The sequence below is a fragment of the Furipterus horrens genome, unplaced genomic scaffold (assembly GCF_987537825.1).
Source record: "Furipterus horrens unplaced genomic scaffold, mFurHor1.1.pri manual_scaffold_2, whole genome shotgun sequence".
Lineage (NCBI taxonomy): Eukaryota > Metazoa > Chordata > Mammalia > Chiroptera > Furipteridae > Furipterus > Furipterus horrens.
Window position 1 is genome coordinate 100090010 of NW_028327172.1, and position 6418 is coordinate 100096427.

The window sequence follows — 6418 nt, forward strand, 5'->3', positions numbered from 1 at the left end:
GTATGGAGAGAAAAAAACACTTGATAGATTTAAAGACGGCTAATCATTTTTTATTTTATTTCCTGATGTGGCCTAGATAATTCCAGTCTTGAAAGACTGCTTTTGATGGGTACATCTGCTAGGAAAAATTGGATGTAATGGATAGTTTTTGCTACAAGATCAAGATTTGTTTGAATATTTAGCTTTAAGATGAACAGGGAAGTGCTGGATTTAGCTTTGTGAATAACCACATATGAAATACAATTATGTTTGCAAATCACTATATTTAAAAACAACTCACAAAGTAACTCTTAATACTCTGATTCATATAACTTGACAAACTGCTGAGCTGTCTTAATATTTCATTTGAATTTACTGAACACTTATTTGGGGTCTACTGTGTACCAAGCAGCCTGCCAAGCACTAGGAATCCACAAAGGAATAAAACAGAGCCCTTCCTTCCATGTTAGCCTTTAGGTTAGATGTTTTTAGGCCTTATGAAGATTCGGCTACTTCTGCAAGGACTGTGGTGAGAGGAGAGGAATTGATACTCCCTAAATCTGTGGTTCCCTCTGCAGCAAGGTCCCTGTTTCACTCCTACATAAACCTTTTCTAGTCTGCAGATTACAGAGGAGTAAGACTTGCTGCCTCTCACATTATGCCCCTTGTATTACCATCCTTTAACACAGAATGAAGAATGGTCATTTTAGATGTTTATTAAAATCTAGTGATAGATTTAAAAATATTATCACTCATCATGCCTGAATTTTATAATCATATCCTTTTCTGGGATGACTACAGAAGTTTCAAAGACACAGTGAAATGGTCAAAGTTGTATTCTAGGAGAAGGCTCTAAAATTATACCTCTGATGCCAAGACACTAATGAGATTGCCTCCAGATTTACCCACTCCCCATCATCCAGAAAGTTCAGGATGGTGAAAGTTGCTCCATGCAGCAGTAGAAAGATGCCCATAATTACCTTCTGCAAGAGTCAAAGCCTTTAGAAGAAATGAGCAGCAAATATTTTGAAGCGGGGTGGTAGAACAAGCTCTCTTTGGAAATGCAGTCCCAGCTTAGATCCTAACTGAACTACATATCATCTCTGTGGTTTGAGGCAATTTATTTAATGACCCTAACTTAAAAACAGGAATTATAATTTCTAGCTTGTGAGGTTGTTGCAATGCTTGAAATAGGATAACATATGGGAAAACACCTAAAATAATTCTTGGCATATTAGGCATCCTAGAAGATGCTACGTTTGTCTCTTTACTCTTTGGAGTGGGTATTGGTAGTCAGTTACATGATCATGGACCACATATTAGAATGTTTAGTATCAAAATTATGTCATCAATATAAACCCATCATCTCCTCTAAGCTTGCTGCTAATGCTCCTTATTTGATAGCAATGTCAATAGGCAATTTCATGGTAAAGCCAATGAGCAGATGATTTCAGGGGCTAATTCTGGAAGCATTCATGCAAATCCAGAGTATAAAGAGTCCATTTAAATTTTTCACATGTTTCCTTATAATTGGTGCATTGGAGAGCTGGCATTCTAAAATAAACTGATTAAATGATGGATTATGTTAGTGCATCTCAGAGCTTTCTTCTATTTTGCTGTGTGATTCTCAGTCTGCTGGCTTAAGTGAAGTGAGGAACAGTTTCTCTTCACATGCCATGGACAATATGGAGCATGACTGCTTTTGTTGCTGATGAAAATATTATGGCCTCGGTTTCCTATAATCGATTTACTGCTTTATGGACCCAAAGTCCTCAAGAGAATTTAATAAATTCACATAATGTTTCTAAGTGCTGCATTGTACATTTGGAGCACTGATTTAGCTGACAAATGTGAAAAATTTGTGTAGCTAGACAACTCCCTAGTCATTAGACATGTGTAGAAGCTAAAGAGAGCACGTTGCTCCAAGAAGGTCAGCATTAACATATAGCAGAGACCCTTCTCTCCTGATTGGCTTTTGTCCCTCTGGCCCTAGTAGATAATACTATCAGTCCAAACATTTGGGGGCATTTTACCCATTTCCAGTGGGGTTGCACTTTTACTTCTCTAACAGCTTGCAGCTTGTGATCTGGACAGAGTGAGAAACAACACAGATGAAGGTGGTGGTGGAGCATGAGGCTAGGACAACTCTCACTGGATTCAGATAATGAAATGGCCCCTGAGTTATGAACCTTGACCCTGGGGATGTCAGAGGTTTCTAAGGGAGCTTCTACCTAGTATCCCAGGTCACTTGTTTAAAACTGGTTCCATTTAAGTTGCATTGAATCTTTCTCTGCCTCTTTTTCTTCCATTCTAATTTCCTTTCAAACTTAAAACAAATTTATCAAAAATAATAAAAAACTTTTTTGTTCAAAAGAACCTATCTTTACTAATGTACATATAAGCATTCTGCATAGTTATAATCAATCATTTTGTCTTAAAATATAATTTTATATTCCATCTTTCCTTTAATGTTATTTCATACAGACAATAATGTTATTTTATATCCATCAAGATAGACCCCAGAACTGTGGTTTCAAATAGATTTTTAGTATTGAATTTCTGAAGCTTATCTTTAAATTAAAGTGGACAGGTGCTATATTGCTTCGAATACTTATATTGTTCAGAATTACTGCAGGTTTTACTGTTGACTTTAGCTTAAATTCTGATTTTCAACTCAAGCTAACATTTAAGACTTACCCCGAGTTCTCAAAATTAGGGAAAATTAGCAATGAGTGTATGAGCCTGGATATTTTGTTAACAGCTGGCATGTAAAAGAAGCCAGCACCTCTCCCACCTCTCCACTCCAGTGTCACATGGCCCAGAGTTTACCTCATTGAGGCAGTCTGTGAGTACTGAATGATTGTTGACTCTCTCCTGATGGACCCATAAGATTCAAGACTGCCTCTATGACTCTGGATCTGGGTGGTACAGAACTCCAGATAGTTCTTGAATTAAAAGGGAATACTTCATGTATTTGGATGCTATAAACAATTTGATAGATAAGCTTTTCGCTGCTCACATAGCAACTGAAGAGTTAGGTAGCCACAGTGAGGTCAAGTATTGACAGCCAAAGATAGGATTAAAATGAATAACCCTAATCAATGAACCTGAAATTCATAATTATGGTTTCAGGTGGATTTGGTACTTACTCAAGAAATGAATATTGTTAATTTGATATTTTCAGTCATGGTTAAGAGCAATGGGTCAGGAAGCTGGATAATTCATAACTATTTCCTTTGAAAGCTACTTTTAAACTTCTCAATGAGCCTCCCTTTGCCTGTTCTCATTTATTCAACGTACAGTCTGAGACATAAAGAAGGCAAATGATTTGCTTAAGCTCCAAAATTTAGTGTCTGAGATAAGATAAAATCCAGGTTCCATATTTCCCACTCTTACTTTGCCCACTAGACTTGTGGTTCCCAACCTTTCAAGTATGAAGACCCTGTTTTTGTGTTAAAAAGTTTAAAAACCCTTACACAATAGTAGCCATATATATTTTCCCAATATTTAAATTGTGCTAAAATATACACTACATAAAAGGTACCATCTTAACTATTTTAAGTGTACAGTTCAGTGATATTAAATGATATTAAATACAGTCACAACAAATTCACCTATCACCATCATCCATTTCCATAACTCCTTTCATTTTGTAAAATTGAAACTCTATATCCATTAAACAATAACTATTTATTTCCCCTCCTCCTAGTCTCTGACAACCACCATTCTACTTTTTTATCTCCATGAATTTGACTACTCTAATTGCCTCATGTAAGTGGAATCGTACAGTATTTACATTTTGTGACTGGTATATTTCACATTTACTTAGCATAATTTCTTCAAGGTTTATCCATATTGTAGCATATGTCAGAATTTCCTTCCTTTTTAAGACAGAATAATATTCTATTGTATGTGTAAAGCACATTTTGCTTATTCATTCATTCACTATAGATACTTGGGTTGCTTTCAGTAACTAGATTTTTTGGTAACTATTAATTAAGTAAATCCAAAATAGAGTCACAGACCCTTTGTAGTGACTCTATAGCCACTAGGGGTTCACAATTTGGAAAATCATTGCAAAATAGAATTTAATTTTTAAAAACTTTTTAATGCACTCTGACCTGGATGGCAGCACAATGCAATGATATTATAAAGAAAATGTTTAATTGTGAAGCTCCCTACACCCCAGGACTTAACAGTGAATGATGAGAAATGGAAAGGTTGGTGGGCTTAGTGAAAGTTACTCGCAAGAGGAGGGGACTTGCTAATAAACATACTTCCTAAAGGTTCAACTTTCCACATCAAAAATGGCACAACAGTGTGTGAGGCAGTGGCAGGCTTCTGGGGCCAGCTGTCCTGATCCTGCTGGAGGTGAGCTACTATATCATCAAGGAGACACTGATGCTCAAGTTCCAAGTTCGAGAATGCAGCTGTGGGAAACAAACCAGAAGCAGTAGAAGCACATTTGCAGATTTTGATAGTGTCTTCTATCATATTTCAAATCTGAATGGAGACAAAAGCTATGGTCAGTATTTCTTTGAAATTCTACAAGGAACTTCAGGCACATGGTGCTGATGAATTACTAAAGAGAGCGTATGGGACTTGGTAAATCCAGAATCAGGATACAATGTCTCTTTGTTATACTTTGAAAATCTGCTTGCATCCAAAGATTCCATTGTGCATCAGGCTGGCATGTTAAAATGAAATTGTTTTGCCTCTGTCTTAGAGAAATACATCTAATTCCAAGAAGAGGGTAAGGAAGGGGAGAACAGGGCAGTTAGCCATTATAGAGATGATGAGACCATGCATGTTGAGTCTATAAAGGACAGAGTCACAGTAGTCTTCAGCACAGTATTGAAGGATGATGATGATGTCGTCTTTGGAAAGGTGTTCATGCAGGAATTCAAAGAAGGACGCAGAGCAGACACACAGCCCCACAGTTCTTTAGCCACAGGGAACCTCCTCTGGAGCTGAAAGATACTGCTCCTGCTGTGGGTGACAACATTGGCTATATCACCCTCATGATGTTCCCTCCCCACACCAATGCCAGTGCTCAAGGCAACACCATTTACCTGATCCGCTTGTGCTGGGACCACCTGCACTACCACATCAAGTGCTCTAAGGCTTATATTTACACACATATGCGGACAAAAGCATCTGACTTCCTACAGGTGCTGAACCGCGCACACCCAGATGTGAAGAAGAGAGAAATAAAAACAAGCACAGGGAAGACGTTTTCATTCCACTATTCTTGGGAGTAGAAAGAGGAAGTGGCTGGCGACTGAAGGCTGGAACACTTGCTACTGGATAATCGTAGCTTTTAATGTTGCACCCCTTCAGGTTCTTAAGGGATTCTACATTTTGGTTCTATTTTGTACACATTTGGAAAATAATTTGCAGAAACTAGCTGCACTCACAAGGACTTCATAGTTCCCAAGAATTAAAAAAGAAAATCCACTTGTTCAGCTTAATTCTTTTTCTTTATCTTTCCTCCTTTACTCCCCTGCCCTTCCACCCTTCTTCCAAGCAGGGTTTTGCTTTGCAATATGTTGCTGGTAATGAGTTGCAGGATAATGCAATCTTAACTTGTTTTCTCCTAAGTATTTGAGTTCAAAACTCCTGTGTCTAAAATACTGTTGGGGTCATTAATAAAGAAAATATATCTTTAAAAAATGGCACATGTCAAATCTAACTCTATTATGTTCCCACCACCCATCCTGAAATGATAGAATTGAAATGCTTGTACCAGGCAGACAAGATTCTATATTAGCACTCAAATGATAAACCAATGAGACCATCCTGCTCCAAGGCTATGATTTTATTTTTGCCACTATTTTGTTGCTGTCATTTCTGATAGGTATATCTCCATACTTGTCAGGTTGAATTTGCTGTCAATTGGAATACATAAGATGCGTAATTCCAAATGTAAAAATTTTTTCATTTCTAAAATGAACATCATAAAAAAGACAGAAACGTGACCTCAAAAGGCAGAATACAGACTCAAAATATTGTAGAGCAGCTTCATCTTTTTATTAGATTCCTTGTGTTTTTTTCTCCCTAGTTGCTGGATAAAATCCATACAAATGAAATTCTGGCTCACTCAGTAAATAATAATGAAAAGGTAAATTCATTTTACAGAGAAGCCAGTACATGTAAGACATCATCTTGAATGACTGTGATTTTCTTGAACTGATCACCAGACTATTATAGTCTCTCAAAAATAATATCTGGCTTTTAGGCTCTCCAATTGTGCCTGTGACCTCTCCTTAACCCTTTGGCTCTTAAGAAAAATTGATTTTTTAAAAACATGTGCACAGTAAGCTGCTAAAATTACACAGGTGCCATTTAATTCACATTACAATGGTGTTCTAAGAGATGACAGTACATGTTGAGGATCTCGCTTCTTTCTGCTATCATTTCACCCTTTCCGTTGTATCTT

At 37.1% G+C, this 6418-nt stretch overlaps 1 pseudogene; it reads left to right on the plus strand.

Annotated features, from left to right (window-relative positions):
• Positions 1 to 476: 476 nt before the first annotated feature.
• Positions 477 to 5240, plus strand: LOC150019187 (actin-related protein 2/3 complex subunit 2 pseudogene; annotated as a pseudogene).
• Positions 5241 to 6418: the final 1178 nt, after the last annotated feature.